Genomic DNA, 22,983 nt, shown 5'->3' with positions numbered 1-22,983 from the left:
GAGCCCGTGCTCCACAACGAGAAGCCACCACAACGAGAAGCCTGCACACCACAATGAAGAGTAGACCCCGCTCGCCGCAACTAGAGGCAGCCCGCGCACGGCAACGAAGACCCAATGCAGCCAAAAATAAATAAATAAAATAAATAAATTTATAGGGAAAAAAAAAGGAAGTGTACAAGTGGAAAAAAGTTTGCCAGTTGACAAGTGGGAAAAATTTTTAACACATGAATGCCAGTAGAAGGAATACATGATAAAAAATAAGGACCTACTGCATAGTACAGGGAACTATATTCAGTATCTTGTAATAACCTATAATGGAAAAGAATCTGAAAAAGAATAGACAGATATATATCTGTATCATTTTGCTGTACACATGAAACTAATACAACATTGTAAATCAACTACTGTAATTTAAAAAAGAGAGTAGAAGGAATACAGAAGGAATGACTGAAACAGAATTTTAAAAAATCATTTTGGGGCTTCCCTGGTGGCGCAGTGGTTAAGAATCCGCCTGCCAATGCAGGGGACACGCGTTCGAGCCCTGGTCCAGGAAGATCCCACATGTCGCGGAGCAACTAAGCCCGTGCGCCACAACTACTGAGCCCGTGTGCTGCAACTACTGAGCCTGCGCTCTACAGCCCATGCTCCATAACAAGAGAAGCCACCGCAATGAGAGGCCTGCGCACCACAACAAAGACCCAATGCAGCCAAACATAAATTAATTAATTAATTTTAAAAAATCATTTTGTGGGCTTCCCTGGTGGCGCAGTGGTTGAGAATCTGCCTGCTAATGCAGGGGACACGGGTTCGAGCCCTGGTCTGGGAAGATCCCACATGCCACGGAGCAGCTGGGCCCGTGAGCCACAACTACTGAGCCTGCGCGTCTGGAGCCTGTGCCCCGCAACGGGAGGGGCCGCGATAGTGAAAGGCCCGCGCACCGCGATGAAGAGCGGTCCCCGCACCGCGATGAAGAGTGGCCCCCACTTGCCGCAACTAGAGAAAGCCCTCGCACGAACCGAAGACCCAACACAGCCAAAAATAAATAAATAAATAAATAAAGTAGCTATACAATTAAAAAAAAAAAATTGTTAAAAAAAAAAAAAAATCATTTTGTAATCCTTAATGAAAACAAGAAAAGTCAGGTCAAGATCATCAGTGATGCTAACACCGTACAGGTGAAGGTAGGTGGAAAACTAAAGATCCACATGGCGCCAAAATATTGCCTTGCGGATCACTTCGTAGTCACAAAGGTTAGGCAGGAAGAGCAGTAATACGGCAGTGACCATCATAACACAGTGATTAAACTTATCTTCACTAACAGTGGGACGATCAGACATTACGAAGTTTCTTGTCAAAAATGTATAACCAGGGCTTCCCTGGTGGCGCAGTGGTTGAGAGTCTGCCTGCCAATGCAGGGGACACGGGTTCGAGCCCTGGTCTGGGAAGATCCCACATGCCGCGGAGCAACTAAGCCCGTGAGCCACAGCTACTGAGCCTGCGCGTCTGGAGCCTGTGCTCCGCAACAGGAGAGGCCGCGACAGTGAGAGGCCCGCGCACCGCGATGAAGAGTGGCCCCCACTCGCCGCAACTGGAGAAAGCCCTCGCACGGAAACGAAGACCCAACACAGCCCCCCAAAAATAAATAAATAAATAAATAAATAAATAAATAAATAAAATTAAAAAAAAAAAAATGTATAACCAAACGTACTCAAGCTTTCAGATCTAACTTCCAGTTCACAAGAGGTACCAGGACTAGAGGAACACATTCAAGATCAAAGGATGAGACCAGCCAAACCTGAAGTGCGGAACATTCTGTTAGGACACCTAGCTGGAGCCTGTCAAAGTTAAAGGTAACGATATAAAAGGGGGGGAGCAGAGGAGACCACATTCTTGATGAAAAGACTCAAGCATTTATGCGTGAAGTGTCATGATGTCTAATATACTTTGTATTCGTTCAACCAAATATGCAGATAAAACAAATAGATAAAATGTTAGCTGCCAAAATTTGGTAGGAGTGTGTGCGTTCATGTACTATATGAGTCTGTTTACTTTTCATATATTTGGAATTTTTTCATAATCGAACATTTTAAAAAGAGACAGCTACCCCACAGGAGAGGGGTGGCTCCCTGACACAGTGTCACCAGGGCACCATCTCTGGTCAGATCATCCTCTGCCTAAACGGCTTCTGACCCTCGCCCCCAGGGCCTGTGAGACCCATCAGGGAAATGCCTCAAGCAGAACCTTCCAAAGAACTTTAGGTGTGCTGCACTGGGAAACACCCCTCCTCAAGCCAGAAAGGCCCTCACTACTAGATCAGATTTAAGTAATCCTTCAGGACACTGTAAAATTCCGTCCCGTTTCTGTTTCTTGTTTTTAGAGGAGTGTGTGTGGAACACTTCAGAAAGTTCAGAGAAAGTGTGGGAGAGGTCTGTAATAAAGAATAAACGACATGGTTTGCTTAGTTTACTGTGCTGGGGGGAAGAAAGGCTTGAAAGGAAATGAACGTTGGTAAACGTTCCTTCTGATTCTTGGGGAAGAGTGAACGGAAACCCTTCAAGTGTCCATCTCCCCTCCCCTGTCCCTCCCCCTTAGCCCTCTTCACCTTTCATCTTCACATGGCAAAACCTACCTGCTTCCTAGAACAAACCGACCCATCACTTTCAGCTCCCAGGTTTTCGAATTTATTAGCATAAAGTTATAGAAAGCATTCTTACTTTATTATAATGTATGTGCTAAAGTATACATAACAAAATTTACCATTTTAACCATTTTTAAGTGTATAGTTAATGGCATTAAGTACCATGAAGTTTATTTTCAACAAGAATTTTTTTTTTTTTTTTTTCCAGCAAGAAATTTTAAATCTCACCGAAGGTGACCGGCAAAACCTGGGCGTATCCGGGCGGCCAAGCGCGGGGAGGGGGGGATACGGCAAGGCAAAGGCCCCGCAGCTGCCGCAGAGCAGGAACACAGTCAGTGTCTGCTCACGAGGACGACGCCACGGGTCGACAGGCATCGCCAGAAATGAACTCTTAAATGCCTGACCGCTTTTCAGTAATGCCCAAGACAGTCAGTAATTCAGATGACTATTTCAATACACTGAGTTCTGTATACACAGACCCTGTTCCTGTAGTTTAAAACTCAAATTATTTTTTAAAGCAGGATTGTTGGTTGACAGCTGTTGCTCTAGAGTAGATGTGCCCCATTGTTCCAGAAGAGGAATCTACTCTGTAGAACCGAGTCTTGAAAATCTAAATAAAGGACTGCTGGCTCAGAGGTCATGTCAATTCGGACAGATAGGCCTTGGTGCATAAGGCCTATTCAGAAGCTGGTGACCTTGGAACAGACTGATTTCTCAAGCGCCTGCACTGAGAGAAATGCTAGAGATACAAAGATGACTGAGCTGGTCTCCATGTCTCGAGCTCGGTTTAACGAGACACTTGGTAAGCAAACAGGAAGATATGTGCTAGGTCACAAGGATATAGTCAAGACTTCTTCCTAAGAGTGGGATATGAGGAGTGTACAGGACATTGACATCATATACATATATATAAAATTCGCCTCCTTTGAACTTTTAAAATAGCAAGCATATATAATTCTTGTAATCAAAAGAAACTCTCAACACAGAATAAGGGGGGGTAGGGGTGATAATGAATTTTCACATCTGCACTTCAATTTCTTTCCTCGTTGTAGGAGGACTTCCTGCCCACCTCCTAGGGCTGTCGGGCTCATCCCATAGGCAAATCGGTAAAGGCGCCTTATAAACAATAAAAGGCTTTACAGAGGTCCGCACCTTACCTGAAGTCACTGCGGGACAGGCAGTGGGGAACAATGTGGTTCTGCCTTGCTCCCTACAACAACGGCTAGACTGGAAAAGATCTCAGAGTTACCGCTAGTCCCATCTTCTCGACCCCATGTTTCCCACAGCTCTCACTAGCTTTTCATTTCTACCTCACACTTCTCTTCTGCTTCCTGGATGAACTTCCCCACTCAGACTCAAAGGACTTACCAATCAAAAAAGCCTGTTGGCTTGGCGACTGCAATGACCTTTCTGCCAGTCAGAGTACATCTGGCCATTCTCAAATCACACTAGTTCCCTGCACTGTGAGAAGCACTCATGAAGCAAAGGTATGGAAAAGATCAGCATAATGATGCTCTGGGGCCTGTCTCCAGGAAGAGTAACTCTATTACTGCCAGATGTACCAGTTAGGGTTCTCCAGAGAAACAGAACCATTAGGATGAAGGAACAGAGCCTAATAGTTCTGTTGACACCACATATAAGCCCATGTTTTACCAGTTACCTTTAAGTGACATTTAAAATCTGTTGTTAAAAATAAAATTCATTAAGTCAGAAAGAGATAAACAAATACTGTATGCTAACACATATATATGGAATCTTAAAAATAAAAAAGGTTCTGAAGAACCTAGGGGCAGGACAGGAATGAAGACACAGACACAGAGAATGGACTTGAGGACACGGGGAGGGGGAAGGGTAAGCTGGGACGAAGTGAGAGAGTGACACTGACATATACACACTACCAAATGTGAAATAGATAGCTAGTGGGAAGCAGCTGCATAGCACAGGGAGATCAGCTCGGTGCTTTGTGACCACCTAGAGGGGTGGGATAGGGAGGGTGGGAGGGAGACACAAGAGGGAGGGGATATGGGGACACACGTATACATATAGCTGATTCACTTTGTTATACAGCAAAAACTAACGTAACACTGTAAAGCACTTATACTCCAAAAAAGATGTTAAAAAATAAAGAAAAAGAATGTATACACAAACGTATCACTGTCACTTTGCTGTACAGCAGAAATCTACACATTATAACTCAACTACAATACAATTTTTTTGTTTGTAAAAAAATAAAATAAACTTCATATATATGAGATTTATGTTTATGTAACACTATATGAGATTATATAATACATACATGAGATTTGGTACTTAGATTTAGTAAGGAAGTTCTCACATGGTTATGGAGGCCGAGATGTCCCACGATCTGCAGTTTGAAGGCCTGAGAACCAGGCGAGCTGGTGGTGACCAGTCTGAGATGGAAGACGGCAGGAAACCTGCAGGCAGAGTGAATCCTCTCCCTCAGCCTTTCTTTCCAGTCGGGCCTCCCAGGACTGGATGAGGGCAGTCTGCTTGGCTCAGTGCACACATTCAACTGTGAATCTCATCCAGAAACACGGCAAAGACACCCCCAGAATGATGCTTTAGGCAAACACCTGGGCATCCCTTGCCCGGTCAGGTTGACACACAAAATTAACCATCACACCAGGTAGATGTGAAAACCCAGCAGACTGCAGGGCTCAGGCAAAAGCCCAGCCCCTTAGGCTGAGGAGGAAGTGCTAAAGAACAGGATGTCAGAAGTTTCCAAACACTCTGCTTCCATTTCAAAGGTTACTATCCACAGGTTATTACTGAAGTATAGGTTTAAAGGGACTCAAACTGTGCTGGCAAGATTCTGGCAAAATAAAGATCCACGTGCCTCAGAAGATCACCGATGCACAGCTTGCTTCGGATACCATTTAGGAATATCACTGCCAAACACTAACTCAAGGTGGAAACACACCAGTACCACGCTAAAAAGGAAAAGGGCCGAACAGTCTGTAACTAGGTCAGGTTTGTGTGCTTTTGCACAGGTCCACGCAGCGCTGCTGAGCACACTACAAGGTGGTGACGCGTGGTCGCCTTACGACAGCAGCTTTAGAATAGAGATTCTCAGTTTCCCTACTGCTGCTTACCAACCTTGATGTAACTACAAAATCACATTTCAAGGTCAGAGATCTGTCAGTTAAGATGTTGTTTGGCTTTTATTTGAGAGAAAGAACTTGTTAGAAGAGAACATACTGATCTTAATTTCTGCGTGTGTTAAGAACATCACCCTGTGGTGCAACCATCACAACTACCTATTTCCAGAACTTTTTCATCAGGGCAAACAGAAACTCTATGCAGATTAAGCAATAACTCCCCATTTCCTGCTCCCCCAGCCTGTGGTAATCTCTATTCTACCTTCTGTCTCTGAATTGGCCTTATCTAAATAGCTTTTGTAAGCGGGGTCACACAGTATTTGTCCTTTCCCGACTGGTTTATCTCACTTGGCATGCTTTCCTTTCAAGGTTCGTCCACACTGCAGCCCACACCAGAACTTCATTCCTTTATAGGGTGAATAATACACCGCTGTACCTAGGTACCACATTTGGCTTATCCATTTACCACTTGGTAAGCACACGGGCACTCTCTACCTGATGACTGTTGTGAATAGTTCTGCCGTGAACAATAGTGCACGAGTATCTGTTTGAGATCCTGATTTCAAATTCTGCGGGTATATACACCTAAGTGCCAGGACATACAGTACTTTTGTTTAATCTTCTAAGGAACCACCACACTGCTTTCCACAACTCCAGCACCATATTACGTCCCTACCAGCAATACACGAGGGTCCCAATTTCTCTACTTCCTCACCAACACATATTTTTTGCATTTTAAAAAATAAGAGCCATCATAATCCATGTGAAGTAGTATATCACTGTTTCGAATTTCCTAACAGCTAGTGATGCTGTGTATTTTGTGTGTGTGGATAAGCCATTTCTATATCTTCTTTGGAGAAATGTCTATTTGGGTCCTGAACCCATTTTTAATCAAACTGCTTGTCTGTTGTTGACTTGTAGGAGCTTTAAATATGTATTCTGAATATTAAGCCTCATCAGATGTATGAATTATAAACATATTCTCCCATTCTGTAGGCTGACTTTTTACTCTCCTAATGCTGTCCTTGGAAACACAAAAGTTTTTAATTGTGATAAAGTCTAATTTACCTTTTTTTTCTACTGTTGCCTGTGCGTTTGGTATCATATCCACAAAATCACTGCTGAACCCACCTCTTGAAATATCCCCGTTTTCAACTTTTTTTTTTTTTTTTTGGCCACACCACGTGGCATGTGGGATCTTAGTTCCCCGACCAGGGATCAAACCCACGCCCCATGCAGTGGAAGTACGGAGTCTTAACACGACTGGACCGCCACAGAAGTCCCTCAAAGTTTTAACTCTTTAGATTTAGGTCTTTGAGATTTAAATACAAGACGTGACACCATAAAACTCCTAAAAGAGAACACAGGCAAAACATTCTCTGATGTAAATCATACCAATGTTTTCTTAGGTCAGTCTCCCAAAGCAACAGAAATAGAACCAAAAATAAACAGATGGGACCTAATCAAACTTAACAAGCTTTTGCACAGCAAAGGAAACCCTAAACAAAACGAAAAGACAACCTATGGACTGGGAGAAAATATTTGCTAACAATGCAACTGACAAGGGCTTAATTGCCAAAATATACAAACAGCTCACACAACTCAATAACAAAAAAACAACCCAATCAAAAAATGTGCAAAAGACCTAAATAGACATTTCTCCAAAGAAATACAGGTGGCCAACGGGCACATAAAAAGAGGCTCAACATCACTAATTATTAGAGAAATGCAAATCAAAATTATAATGAGGGGGATTTCCCTGGTGGTCCAGTGGCTAAGACTGCGCACTCTCAATGCAGGGGGCCTGGGTCCGATCCCCGGTCAGGGAACTAGATCCCACATGCTGCAACTAAAGGATCCTGCATGCCGCCAACTAAAGATCCCACATGCTGCAACTAAAGATCTCACGTGCCACAACTAAGACCTGGTGCAGCCAAATTAAAAAATAAAATAAAATAAAATACAATGAGGTACCACCTCACACAGGTCAGAATGGCCATCATTAAAAAGTCTACAAGGGGGACTTCCCTGGTGGCACAGTGATGAAGAATCCACCTGCCAATGCAGGGAACACGGGTTTGATCCGTGGTCTGGGAAGATCCCACATGCCGCAGAGCAACTAAGCCCATGCGCCACAACTACTGAGCCTGTGCTCTAGAGCCCGCGAGCCACAACTACTGAGCCCACACGCCACAACTACTGAAGCCCATGTGCTCTAGGGCCCGTGTGCCACAACTCCTGAGCCCGTGTGCTGCAACTACTGAAGCCCGCGTGCTTAGAGCCTGTGCTCTGCAACAAGAGAAGCCTGCACACCTCAACAAAGACCCAATGCAGCCAAAAAAAAAAAAAAAAAAAAAAAAAAGGCTACAAGGGACCCCCTGGTGATCCAGTGGTTAAGAATCCACCTTCCAATGCAGGGGACGTAGGTTCAATCCCCGGTTGGGGAACTAAGATCCCACGTGCTGTGGGGCAACTAAGCCCACATGCCACAGCTAGAGAGCCTGCATGCCACAACTACTGAGCCTGAGCACTCTGGAGCACACATGCCACAACTAAGATCCTACATGCTGCAACTAAGACCTGATGCATCCATATAATTTTTTTAAAGTGTACAAATAATAAATATTGGAGAGGGTGTGGAGAAAAGGGAACCCTCCTACACTGTTAGTGGGAATGTAAGTTGGTGCAACCATTATGGAAAACAGTATAGACGTTCCTCAGAAAACTAAAAATAGAATTACTATATGATCCAGCAATCCCACTGCTGGGCACATACCCAGACAAAACTTTAATTCAACAAGATACATGCCCCTATATTCATCGCAGCATTATTTACAATAGCCAAGATGTGGAAACAACCTAAATGTCCACTAACAGATGAATGGATACAGAAGATGTGGGGGGGGGTGTGTGTATGTGTGTATATATATATATATGTATGTGTATATATACACATAAATATGTGTGTACACACACACACACACACACACACACACACACACACACACACGCTCTGGAATATTACTCAGCCAAAAAAAGGAATGAAATAATGCCGTTTGCAGCAACATGGATGGATAGAGATTACCATACTAAGCAAAGTCAGTCAGAAAGAGAAAGACAAATACCATATGATAACACTTACATGTGGAATCTAAAATACAACACAAATGAACATATCTATGAAACAGAAACAGACTCACACACATAGAGAACAGATGTGCGGTTGCCGGGGGGGGGAGGGGGGTGGGGTAGGGATGGATTGGGAGTTTGGGATTAGCAGATGCAAACTAGTATATATAGAATGGATAAACAACAAGGTCTTACTGTATAGCACAAGGAACTATATTCAATATTCTGTGACAAGCCATAATGGAAAAGAATATGAAAAAGAATATGCATAACGAAGTCACTTTGCTGTACAGCAGAAATTAACACAACATGGTAAATCAACTATACTTCAATAAAAATTTTTTTAAAAAGATTTAGGTCTGGGCTTCCCTGGTGGCACAGTGGTTAAGAATCCACCTGCCAATGCAGGGGACACAGGTTCGAGCCCTGGTCCAGGAAGATCCCACAGGCCGCGGAGCAACTAAGCCCGTGCGCCACAACTACTGAGCCTGCGCTCTAGAGCCCGTGCGCCACAACTACCGAGCCCGTGCGCCACAACCACTGAAGCCCGCGCACCTAGAGCCCGTGTTCCACAACAAGGGAAGCCACTGCAAAGAGAAGCCTGCGCAGCGCAACGAAGAGTAGCCCCCACTCACCCGCAACTAGAGAAAGCCCGCGCGCAGCAACAAAGACCCAACACAGCCAAAAATAAATTAATAAAATAAATTTTAAAAAGAAAAAAAAAAGATTTAGGTCTTTTATTGGTTTTAATTTTTTTATATGATGATAGGTCCAGGTCCAAATCCTTCCGCAGGTAGATGTTTTCTCAGCACCATTATAATTTGTTGAAGACACTGTGCTTTCACCACTGAATGGACTTGGCACCTGTGTCAAAATTCAATTCACCATGAATGTGAAGATTAATTTCTGGGCTTTCTATTCTGTTCCACTGGTTTACATGTGTATCCTTATCTTGGTACCACACTGTTTCGATTACTATAGTTTTGTAGTAAGTTTTATTCCTTCATTTATTTTTTAAATATTTATTTATTTATTTAGCTGCACTGGGTCTTAGTCGTGGCACGCAGGATCTCCGTTGCTGCGTGCGAGATCTTCGTTGTGGCATGCGGAGTCTTTTACTTGGGGCGTGAGGAATCTTTTAGTTGCAGCATGTGGAGTCTTTAGTTGAGGCATGCAGGGTCTTTAGTTGTGGCATGCAAACTCTTAGTTGTGGCATGTGGAACCTAGTTTCCTGACAAGGGATCGAACCCGGGCCCCCTGCATTGAGAGCGTGGAGTATTAGCCACTGGACCACCAGGGAAGTCCCCTGTAGTAAGTTTTAAAATCAGGAAGTGAGAGACCTCCAACTCTGAGCTTTCAAAATTGTTTTGACTATTGAGAGTCCCATGATTTTCTACATGAATTTTAGGATAGGTTTTTCTATTTCTGCAAAAATTGTCACTGGCATTTTGATAAGGATTGCGTTGAATCTGTAGATGGTTTCCCAAGAATATTAACTTTTCTAATCCATGAATGTGGCAGGTCTTTCCACTTATTTACATCTTTAACTTCTCTCAGCAATGTTTATAGTTTTTAGTTTACAAGTCTTTCTCACCTACCAAGTTAAATTTATTCGTAGGTATTTTATTCTTTTTGATACTCCTGTACATGGAATTGTTTCCTTAATTTCCTCTTTGGATTGTTCATTTCTAGTATTTAGAAATGCAGTTGATGGGGACTTCCCTGGTGGTGCAGTGGTTAAGAATCCACCTGCCGTGCTCGCTTTGGCAGCACATATACTAAAACTGGAACAATACAGAGAAGATTAGCATCGCCCTTGCGCAAGGATGACACGCAAATTCACAAAGCGTTCCATATTTTTATTAATAAGGCAATTATATTAAAATATCTCACTAAAAAAAAAAAAAAAAAGAATCCGCCTGCCAATGCAGGGGACACAGGTTCGAGCCCTGGTCCAGGAAGATCTCACATGCCATGGAGCAACTAAGCCCGTGCGCCACAACTACTGAGCCTGCACTCTAGAGCCCGCGAGCCACAACTACTGAAGCCCGCGCGCCCAGAGCCCGTGCTCTGCAACAAGAGAAGCCACAGCAATGAGAAGCCCATGCACCAGGACGAAGAGTAGCCCCCGCTCGCCACAACTAGAGAAAGCCTGCTCACAGCAACGAAGACCCAATGCAGCCAAAAATAAATAAATTAGTTAATTATAAAAGAAAAAAAAAAAAAGAAAGAAATACAGCTGATTTTTTTAAAAATTCATTTTTATTTATTTATTTTTGGCTGTATTGGGTCTTCGTTTCTGTGCGAGGGCTTTCTCTAGTTGCGGCAAGCGGGGGCCACTCTTCGTCGCGGTGCGCGGGCCTCTCACTGTCGCAGACTCTCTTGTTGCGGAGCACAAGCTCCAGACGCGCAGGCTCAGTAGTTGTGGCTCACGGGCCTAGTTGCTCCGCGGCATGTGGGATCTTCCCAGACCAGGGGCTTGAACCCATGTCGCCTGCATTAGCAGGCAGGTTCTCAACCACTGAGCCACCAGGGAAGCCCAGATTTTCTATTTAGTTCTGGAAGTTTGTGTGCTTCTAGGAAATTGTCAATTTCATCTAGGCTATCCAATTTGTTGGTGTGCAAGTGTTCCTAAGACTCTTATAATCCTTTTTATTCATAGAATGGGTAGTATAACATCCCCACTTTCATTTCTGATTTTACTAATATGAGCCTTTTTAAAATTCTTACTCAATCTAAAGGGTTTTCTGCGCTAATCTTTGTTAGCATTTATAGTTATAAATTTCCCCCATAGCACTTCTTTGCTGTGTCCCGTTTTATTTATTTTTAAAATTTTATTTATTTATTTTGGCCATGCCACAGAGCACTCGAGATCTTAGTTCCCCAACCAGGGATCGAACCCATGCCCCCTGCACGGGGAGCGCAGTGTGTTAACCACTAGATCGCCGGGGAAGTCCCATGTCCTGTAAGTTTTAGTATGCTGTTTTTATTTTATCTGTCCCTAAAAAAATTTTTTTTCCACATCGCACGGCTTGCGGGGTGTCTTTGTTCCCCAACCAGGGATTGAACCCGGGCCATGGCAATGAAAGCACGAAGTCCTAACCACTGGACTGCCACTGAATTCCCTGTTCCTAAATATTTTTAAATTTCTCTTGTGATTTCTTCTTTGGCCCATTAGTTCTTTAAGAATGTGTTATTTGACATCTACACATCTCTGGATTTTCTAGTTTTCCTCCTGTTACTGATTTCTAAACTTCATCTCTTTGTGGTCACAAAGGTACTTCGTATGACAATCTACTTTTTAAAACCTACTGAGACTTAAATTATGGCCCAACATATATTCTATGGTGGAGAATGACCCATGTCTACTTGAGAAGACTGTGTGTTCTGTTGGCAGTGGATAGGGTCGTGCGTGTGTCTGCTGGATCGAATTGGTTTACTGTGTCATTCAAGTCCTCCACTTCCTCACTTATCTTCTGTCTGGGTCACTCAGTATTACTGTCAAACTACTTCTCCCTTCAGTTCTGTTAATTTCTGCTTCATATATTTTGCGGGCCTGTCAAACGGTGTGTAAATGTTTATCACTGTTTTATCTTCTTGCTGTACTTAATCTACTTCACCTCAGATTAGTATAGTCGCCCTCTCTTTTGGTTACTATTTGCATGGATCTTTTCCTCACCCTTTCACATTAAACATTTTCATGTCTTTGGCTCTGAAGTGAGTTTCTTGTGGACAGCAAGTAAATAGATGTTTTTCTCTCCAATCTGCCAATCTGTCTTTTGACTGGAGAGTTTAATGCATTTACAGTTAAAGGAATTACTAATAATGAAGTACTTATTTCGGTCATTTTCCTGTTTGTGTTTCATATGCCTTATGGCTTTTTTGTCCCTTATTTCCTCCATGGCTATCTTCTTTTGTCCTTAGCTGATTTTTTATAGTGAAACATTTTAATTCCCTTCTCATTTCCTTTTGCATATATCCTATGGCTCTTCTTTTTTTCTGGTTATCATGGAATTACATTTGACATCCTAGTAACAGTATAAGGCCAATTTATACCAGCTTAACTTCAAAAACATACAAGAACTGTTCCTATACAACTCTGGCCCGCCTCCCTTTCACTTACTGATGTTACAAAATTACATCTTTATGTTGTGTGCCCCCCCACAAAGGATTAACAATTGGGTTTTTAAGTAAGTTAGTCTCTTAACACCAGCTACAATAGCACCAGCTTTTGTAGGACGAGCCCCTTGCTGCAGGCAGGTCTGGTGGTAAAGAACTCTCTCAGCTTTGGTTTATCTGGGAAGGTCTTAATTCCTCCCTTATTTCTGAAGGACAGTTTTGCCAGATACAGGATTCTTGGTTGACAGCTTTCCCCTTCAATACTTTGAATACATCAAACCATGCCATCTGGCCTCCAAGGTTTCTGATGTGAAATCTACCGATAATCTTTATTTGATCTTTAGCTCATTTTTTCTTTTTTCTCATTTTTTCCTGGAAATAAAAAATTTTTATTTAGTATCATTAGCATAGTTAGTCTTGTTAATATAATTAGTATTGTTACTGTAGTTGGTTAGCACAGGTAGTATGCAGGCAGCTCAGATACTGCAGGTTTGGTGCCAGACCACTGCAATAAAGTGAATACCGCCTTAAATCAAGTCTTTATATGCACACAAACTTTTAGGCATTTTATAGGCACACAAACTTTTGGGTGCATATAAAAGTTATGTTTACACTATACTGTAGTCTGTTAAGTGTGCAATAGTTTCATGTCTAAGAAAATGTACATGGCCTTAATTTCAAAATACTTAATTACTAAAACTACCAAACATCCTCTGAGCCTTCAGGGAGTTGTAATCTTTTTGCAACAGCAACATCAAAGATCACTGATCCAAAAAAAAAAAAAAAAAAAAAAAAGATCACTGATCAAAATTCACTATAACATAATAATAATGAAAAAGTCTGACGTATTTTGAGAATTATCAAAATGTGACAAAGAGACCTGAACTGAGCAAATGCTGTTGGAGAAATGGCACTGACAGACTTGCTCGACGCAGGGTTGCCACAAACCTTCAATTTGTAAAAAATGCATATTTGCTGAGCTATTTGTAATGAGGTGGATGGACCTAGAGTCTGTCATACAGAGTGAAGTTAAGTCAGAAAGAGAAAAACGAATACTATATACTAACGCACATATATGGAATCTAAAAAAAATCGGTACTGATGAACCTAGTGGCAGGGCAGGAATAAAGACGCAGACATACAGAACGGATGGACTTGAGGACACGGTGGGGAAGGGGAAGCTGGGAAGTGAGAGAGTAGCACCGACATATACACACTACCAAATGTAAAATGGATGGGGCTTCCCTGGTGGTGCAGTGGTTGAGAGTCTGCCTGCTGATGCAGGGGACACGGGTTCGAGCCTTGGTCTGGGAGGATCCCGCGTGCCGCGGAGCGGCTGGGCCCGTGAGCCACAATTGCTGAGCCTGCGCGTCTGGAGCCTGTGCTCCGCAACGGGAGGGGCCGCGATGGTGAGAGGCCCGCGCACCGCGATGAAGAGTGGCCCCCGCTTGCCGCAACTGGAGAAAGCCCTTGCACAGAAACGAAGACCCAACACAGCCAAAAATAAATAAATAATAAAAATAAGTACATTTAAAATGGATGGCTAGCGGGAAGCTGCTGCATAGCACAGGGACATCAGCCCGGTGCTCTGTGACCACCTAGAGGGGTGGGATAGGGAGGGTGGGAGGGAGGCTCAACAGGGAAAGGATATGGGGATACACGTATACATATAGCTGATTCACTTTGTTATACAGCAGAAACTAACACAACATTGTAAAGCAATTATACTCCAATAAAGATATTAAAAAATGCATATTTGCTAAGCGCAATAAAGCAAACTGCAATAAAACGAGGTAGTTAGCAATGTTAGCATAATTAGCATTGTTGGTTAATATTGTCAGTTAGTGTACTTAGCAGGTGACCATGGTGCAGGGCCTCACTGAAGCCTCCCTGCTGACAAGGAGGCTCGTGTGGACTATTCAAAGCTCCTCAAAACCACTGGCCAAGGTAACTTCACTAAAATGATGCTGGCCCAGCTGGCCATCAAGGTCTTTAAAAAAAAAAATCAACAGAGCTCCTCCAGCCTCCAGGCACTTTTCCATTAAGTCCACAGCATGAAGATTTTTTTTTAAAATTATTTTATTTCTTAAAGTACACTTGATTTACAATGTTGTGTTAATTTCTGCTGCACAGTAAAATGATTCAGTTATACATATATACCTTCTTTTTTATATTCTTTTCCATTATGGTTTATCACACTATATTGAATATAGTTCCCTGTGCTATACAGAACTTTGTTATTTATATATTTTACATATAGTAGTTTGTACAATATATGTTAATCCCAAAGTCCTCATTTACCCTTCCCCCACTCCCTTTCCCCTTTGGTAACCATAAGTTTGTTTTCTATGTCTGTGAGTCTCTTTCTGTTTCATAGTTTCATTTGTGTCATATTTTAGATTCCACATATAAGTGATATCACATGGTATTTTTCTGTCTCTTTCTGACTTCACTTAGTATGATAATCTCTAGTTCCATCCATGTTGCTGCAAATGGCATTATTTCATTCTTTTTTATAGCTGAGTAGTATTCCACTGTATGTATGTACCACATCTTCTTTACCCATTCATCTGTCGATGGACATTTAGGTTGCTTCCATGTCCTGGTTATTGTAAATAGTGCTGCTATGAACACTGGGGTGTACGTATCTTTTTGAATTAGAGTTTTGTCTGGATATATGCCCAGGAGTGGGATTGCTGGATCATATGGTAGCTCTATTTTTAGTTTTCTCAGGAGCCTCCATACTGTCTTCCATAGTGGCTGCATCAACTTACATTCCCACAACAGTGTAGGAGGGTTCCCTTTTCTCCACACCCTCTCCAGAATTCGTTATTTGTAAGCTTTTTTTTTTTAATAGATTAATTTTTTTAAATTAACTAATTAATTTATTTTTGCTGTGTTGGGTCTTCGTTTCTGTGCGAGGTCTTTCTCTAGTTGCGGTGAGCGGGGGCCACTCTTCATCGCGGTGCGTGGGCCTCTCACTGTCGCGGAGCACAGGCTCCAGACGCACAGGCTCAGTAGTTGTGGCTCACGGGCTTAGTTGCTCCGCGGCATGTGGGATCTTCCTGGACCAGGGCTCGAACCCGTGTCCCCTGCATTGGCAGGCAGATTCTCAACCACTGCGCTACCAGGGAAGCCCTGTGAACTTTTTGATGATGGCTAATCTGACTGGTATAAGGAGTTCTGATTTGCATTTCTCTAATAATTAGCGATGAACATCTTTTCACGTGCCTATTGGCCATCTCTATGTCTTCTTTGGAGAAATGTCTATTTAGGTCTTTTGCCCATATTTTGATTGGGTTGTTTTTTTGTTATTGAGTTGTGTGAGCTATTTATTCATTTTGGAAGTTAAGCCATTGTCAGTCACACTGTTTGCAAATATTTTGTCCCAGTCCATAACTGTCTTTTCACCTTGTTTATGGTTTCCTTTGCTGTGCAAAAGCTTGTAAGTTTGATTAGGTCCCGTTTTTTTATTTTTATTTCTATTACCTTGAAAAAATGACCTAAGAAAACACCAGTATGCTTTATGTCAGAGAACCCAGCCTATGTTCATTACAAGCAAGAGGTTCGTTATAGGATAACAAAGCACCATGAACCAACCTGTGTGGAGAGTCAGAGAAGTGATAGGGGGTGTGCCCCCCCCCAAAGAGGCTTGGGGTCACTTTCCTGTATAGTCGAGTTCCCTGACTATAATACGGAAGTTGTATTCCACTGTGATTTCTCCTTTTTATAACAGTGGCATGGAGCAGTCCCTTTAAGAGGCTTGACCAAGGCATGAGCTGTTCAGCAGCTTGAGATTCTAGGGGAGCTCCGCATGAGCCAGACATCCTGGGGGGTCCACAGGGAGGAGTCTTGATAACACACAGCAGCCCAGAGGGGTGGAGGGGATGATGGAAAGGTGCCTTTTAAAAAGCAACTTCCAGATTCCCAGGAACCTGGTATTTCCATTTTAGGTGGTGAATTTGTGTGTCAGATGTCCGTCTGGGAGCTCCCGCGTGGGCTCCCGGGAAGCCCGAGGAACGCTGCGCGGCCCACCGGCGCTGTGTGTACAGCCTTTCAACGCTCGGTGACCCTGCCCATGAGTCTGCATCTGACCCATCAGAGAGGCTCCTCCTTCGTGCCACACCCTGAGAGCGCAGCTGGGGAAGCAAGAGGAGGACTGGGACGGGCTGGGGATTTGCTGCACGTCTTAATCTCCCCAGTTTTGGCTTTTTTACGCTAAGCAGCCCAATGTGCGGTCAACCAGTGTTGCGCTCCTTGAAATCCATCGCCAGCTTCCATCCCCTCCCCAGCGAGTCCCAGTTCCTTACTGGGCTTTCAGGACCCTGTGTGACTGGCCCCCTGCAGACCTTGCAGCACCGCCCACGCCTTGCACTTTACTCACTGAACTGCTCAGTTTCCCACTGACACTTTGCATGTGCGGTTTTCTCCCTGGGGTGCCCACAACCCAGGCCAAGCACCACTGGGCTCCCCAAGAGGAATCAGACACAGACCCTGCCTGAAGAGCTCCCAGTCCAGCTGGGGAGATGAGACAGGGGCCCAACTACAGTGCAGTCACCTGTTCACAGGGACCAAGGAGGACACGGAGCACAGCCCATGCTCACCTGCGGTGGGAGGGATCAGGGCAGCTTCGTGAAGGAGGTGAAGTCCAGCTGGGCCCCGAGGTGTGGGTCTGAGCGCAGGAAGTGGAGAGCAGGCGTCCGGGCGGCGGGAAGCCGGGGTGTCAGGCACACGCAGGACAGAAACGGGGAGCGAGGCTGGGAGGCAGGGGCTGGACCACCCCCACTGGGGCACCGTGCTCAGCGGCTCCAGCTCAGGGCCTGGAAGCGGGCGGCTGCCTCTTACGTCCCTCGTTAGTCCAAGCTACAACAGGAGAGTTTAATCCATTCACACTCAGGCTGCGCTCCTTTCTCTTCATTCTTTTCTTTCTGTTCCTCAGGCTGAATAACTTCAGTTGTCTTAACGTTCTGCTTGCCGGTTCATTCTTCTGCTCACACCACTCTTAAACCCTTCTAATAAGTTTCTCCTTTCAGTTACTACACTTTTCTGTTCCAGAATTGTTTGGTTCCTTTTTATAATTACTCTTTCTTGATACCCTCCTTTTTTTCAGACACTGTATTCCCAATTTCCTTTACTTCTTTGCCCATGGTTTCCTTTGGCTCCTTGAGCATATTTAAGACAGTTGATTTAATATCTGACTAGTAATCCCAACATCTGTGCCTCCTCTGGGATGGTTTCTGTCAAATTCTTTTCTTTTTTCCTGTGAATGGGCCACACGTTCCTGTTTCTTTGTATGTTCCGTAATTTTTTTTGTTAAGAAACGGACACTCTTGAGTATTTTATAGTGCGGAATTCTGGAAATCTGATTCTCCTACTCTCCAAGGATTGTTGACTGTTGCCTGTTCAGGGCTAGAACTGTCCACTTATGAGCCCACCACTCGCGTAGGAAAGACCAGCAGACTATCTCCTCAGGAAGGCTTCATCCAATCAGGTCCTAGAGTTCCAAAACAGCTGATTCCAACCACTCTTTCCAGCTCAACGGCTGACCTGGTAGAGGAACCGGCCACTAAAGCTTCCTACTCTGTCATTTTGTGTGACATCACTGTAGTCTACAGTCTTTTAATTTAAATATCAGTGACTCAGTCCAATTTTTAGACCTTGACCAAACTCATTCAAGCCCTTGAATCGCTGCTAATTCTCTCAGCAGAAAATGCCAAGTACATGCATATTCTCCAAATATAAGGTACGGTTTGTTTTCTAGTTTTGGTGAAGGATCAGGATGAGTCACTCTTCCTTGAATGTAACTCCTTCCTTAAACCTCTTGTGACCACAGAAGACGACGACAGTAAGAGAGACAGTGTGTGGCAGCAGGCAAAGTTCATCTCATCTCACAGCACAGACCTCAGCATCAACCTAGTTGCTCCAGGGTTTAAGTACCGTTCGAAGCACTAGGGTGGAACGTAGTTATTAAGAGGTGGCTGACAGGAGCATGACAAAGAATCTACTTCTAGAGTCTTTATTCCGGGGACAACTTCCCAGTGCCTGCGGCTGTAGCTAAGTTAATACTTCCAACTCCGTGCCCTAACCCTAACCACATTAGGAGCCTGGACATTCGCTAGAATATTTACCTTCTTTTATCTTAAAAGAAATATCTTCTGGAAACATACATAAGAAAAAATACAAAGAATGCTCTGTGCAGGAGAAGTACTTAGCTCTCACTCCAGAAACCTTCTCTAAAACATGCCTTTGGGCTTCCCTGGTGGCACAGTGGTTAAGAATCCACCTGCCGATGCAGGGGACACAGGTTCAAGCCCTGGTCCGGAAGATCCCACATGCCGCGGAGCAACTAAGCCCGTGGGCCACAACTACTGAAGCCCGCGCACCTAGAGTCCGCGAGCCGTAACTACTGAGCCCGCGCGCCACAACTACTGAAGCCCACACACCTGGAGCCCGTGCTCCCCAACAAGAGAAGCCACCGCAATGAGAAGCCCACGCACCACAACGAAGACCCAAAACAGCCAAAAATAAATAAATAAAATAAATAAATTTTTAAAAATAAAAAATAAAACACGCCATTTTTGAGGCAATTAATTTGTACCAGTGGGTAAGCCAGGGGATACGATGTGAAAAACCGATGTGCTAACAGCCAGCAATTCCCACCAAACAAGTTCCTCCAACAATAACAGGAAAACTGCACCAAGAGCTGGCCCTCAGGGGCCCTGAGCACGACATCATCACCGACGAGCAGCAAGGGGAAGCTGGGAAACTCTCCGTGTCACTGGAAGCTGACACAGACCAGGGCAGCGCAGCACGCAGCACTGCCTGGGCACCTTTGGTCCCTCCTTTCTTCGGGAGCACTTCGCCCTGCTCCCTTCCGTCACCAACTCCACTGCGCTTGCCCCGCCCAGCCCCCAGCTACCCAACACCTGCCCAACAAGCTCTCCCGCTTTCACAGCCACCGCCATCGTCCTGGGCTGGGCTCGGGCGCTTCACGCCCCAGCTATTTCAGCTGCAAATCCTTTCACCCAGAATGATCTCCTCTGCGTTTTCTTGTCCTTTCCCTTTCGACAGGTAAGTATGGATAGGCTGCCATGACAAAATGTGATTAACGTGAAAACAAGAGTACCACAAACCTGCTTTCAGTCCCATCACGTACTTGCTACCTGGGCTCTCGAATAACACAGCTGAAAAGCGCGAAGCCCGCCGCCCCTGAAGTCATGTGCGCGGCGCTGCACTCCAGGCCCGCTCTCAGTCCCGATCCTCCCCCCTCGTTTTCAAGGCCTACCACCATCTCAGTCAATCAGGCCCGGAATCTCACAGCCTGCTTCCAGGTTCTGTCACGTCAACATGTTTGGAAGGTCACAGGTCCACTTCTCTCCTCCCCTCCATGCACTTCTCTCAGCCAAAAAATGACCCAAGTAGGGAAAATACTCTGCCCCTACTTCAAAATACATATTCAGAATACATTAAATACATACCAGGCAGACTTACATGTATTATTAACAGACCTTCTAAAATGCAGTTAGATTTTCTTAAAAAGGGGTACAGAACAAATTATGCTTCCATTGTGTTTATTAGCTTGAAGCCTACGAAATGTCAGCTTGGAAAGTCAAAACCAAGCAATTAAAGGGCTCATGGTCATCTCTAAGTAGGAGGGATTGAGAGGACACACAGACTTGTTTTCCAGGTTTCCTTTTGGACTGATCAAGTACATCATCGCCTGTTCACCTGTCCGGAAGCCTCCTATCAAATCGTTCTTCATATGACATCATCCCCTTTGTAGGTAGCTCTTCAAGTGTCACACAGCCAACAGGAGGCCCCCCCCCAGGACAGGAGCCGCCTCCCCCTTGGGCACTTCCCTACCGTGGCACTGGCCGGGCGCAGCCTTTGCAAGCTCAGGCATCTACAGACCGCACTTCCACCCCCGCACCACGGGGACAGGAAGCCAAAAACCAACTTAGTTCTCAGATTCAGACACGCAGGGTTTGACTCTGGCCTGTGAACAGCTACGGGTGAAGTTATTGGTTAACTGTGTGCCCAGAGAGGGGGTACCTGGCAGGACCGGCCCACACGAGCTCCTCCTCTCCCGCCCCGACCTGCCCCCACCCCCAGGGCTCTTGATGACGCAGCCTGGCCTCTCCACTGGGCTAACAGGGGTCCTGGGCACCAGGCTTCACCCCCCTCCCCTTGCAGACCGTGGGTACCTGCAACACAGGAGACACGGACAGGACTTCATATCACAACACGCACAAATGATGAGCTACACCTTTAGAAGATAACAAGCAAGAGAAAAAAGAAAGAACTGGTTGACCCAGTGTACTTTTTCTGTCAAAAAGGTAATTGTTTTTCCCAATTCAGACGGCTAACATTTCCTCAAAAGCCCTGAAAATAAAGACTGGCCCAATGGTCTACTCTTTATCTGTGAAAATTAATCAGTAAAAAGAAACATTTTAATGCATGCCAAGCCTGGCACATTCTTATGGAATCTGCTATGAACAACCCTCCACTAAGAAAGACAGAGAAATCTAACTTGTCAAAGTTAGACAAGAATGGTTAACAATAAAAACCCATCCAGGGGACTGCCGGTCCAGTGGTTACAACTCCACACGTCCACTGCAGGGGGCACGGGTACTAACCCTGGTTGGGGAACTAAGATCCAGCACACCACGCAGTATGGCATGGCCAAAAAATAAATAAAATTTAACAAAAAAATCCATCCAGAGTGCCGATTATGAAGTAACTGTGTATGCTCAAATACTGCAAGAAAAGACCAGAGATGGCAAAACATGAAATGCTTACAAGCATCATGAACACAGTTTAAAACCCAATACTTGCTTTCCAACCCACACAAGGCAACAGGGATACATACAAGGATGAAAAGATACGCACACTGCCCCCCAAACCCAACGCTCTCCGGGGCTCAGTAACGAGGTTTTCCACTGTTTGTACAACTCCTGCTGTACGGGAGCTTGTGGCGCGGTAGGTGCTCCATAAAACCTGCTGACTGAATGAGCAAGTACGTGGTGTTTGTCCCAGACACACGGCAGGTGGGTTGGAGGTAGCTCCTTCCCCCTACCAGGGCATCTTAGGAAAAGGCTTCCTCTCAGTTTCCTGATAAATCAATCTGCCAGACAAACTGATCAAGAAAACAGGACAAGCGAAGGAGGAGCACCAATTTAATCAGAAGCAAACAGGTCTTTGAGCACAGCTTCAAGAGAGTTAGTTCTATGAAAGATGGAAAGCTGCTTAATTTATGAAAACGTATCATGAAGCAGAGAAGCAAGCAAGACAGCGGCACTGTCCCAGAAACAAAGAATGGAACAGAAGCATTCACAAAAGACACATGTAGGTGGGAAATCTGTGTGGTAAAAAAAAATTTCTAGTCAGTGAGGAAAGGATGACAATACAATGAAGTACTGGGGCAACTATGCATTTGGAAAAAAAAGAGTCTGACGTCACATCATACAGAAGAATTCCAAACGTGCTAAGTACTAGGAAAAAAATAACCATTGTTTTTATTGTCCTAGGAAAGGAGAAGGCCTAAGTGTAATATGAAACCCAGGAAACAAAACAAATTGACAGATATGACTACAGAAAAGTTTCTATACTACAAAAACACAGCATCAACCAAACCAAGCCAAAAGAAAACAAGCCAAGAACACTGCAACATGAAAAAGAGTTGATATTCTTCCTATATAAAAAATACTCTTACTATATAAGAACCATTCTTGATATATATATATATGTTTTTTGTTTTTTTAATAAATTTATTTATCTTTTATTTCTGGCTGCGTTGGGTCTTCGTTGCTGCACACAGGCTTTCTCTACTTGCGGCGTGCGGGCTTCTCATTGCAGTGGCTTCTTGTTGCGGCGCACGGGTTTAGTTGCTCCGCGGCATGTGGGATCTTCCCAGACCAGGGCTCAAACTCGTGTCCCCTGCATTGGCAGGCGGATTCTTAACCACTGTGCCAACATGGA

At 44.3% G+C, this 22,983-nt stretch overlaps 1 protein-coding gene and 1 non-coding gene across 2 annotated transcripts in view; one reads left to right on the top strand and one right to left on the bottom strand.

The window, feature by feature from the left end:
* Positions 1-22,983, bottom strand: part of RAB7A (RAB7A, member RAS oncogene family) — a 71,438-nt gene that overhangs the window by 36,428 nt on the left and 12,027 nt on the right. The gene's annotated exons all lie outside the window — the stretch shown is intronic.
* On the top strand, positions 10,641-10,747 carry LOC130709145 (U6 spliceosomal RNA). Its single transcript, XR_009009633.1, has one exon. It is a non-coding gene; the product is annotated as a U6 spliceosomal RNA (small nuclear RNA).

The sequence above is a fragment of the Balaenoptera acutorostrata genome, chromosome 10 (genome assembly GCF_949987535.1).
Source record: "Balaenoptera acutorostrata chromosome 10, mBalAcu1.1, whole genome shotgun sequence".
NCBI lineage: Eukaryota > Metazoa > Chordata > Mammalia > Artiodactyla > Balaenopteridae > Balaenoptera > Balaenoptera acutorostrata.
Note: the sequence above shows the minus strand (reverse complement) of the source record. Positions and strands in the feature narration are given on the sequence as shown.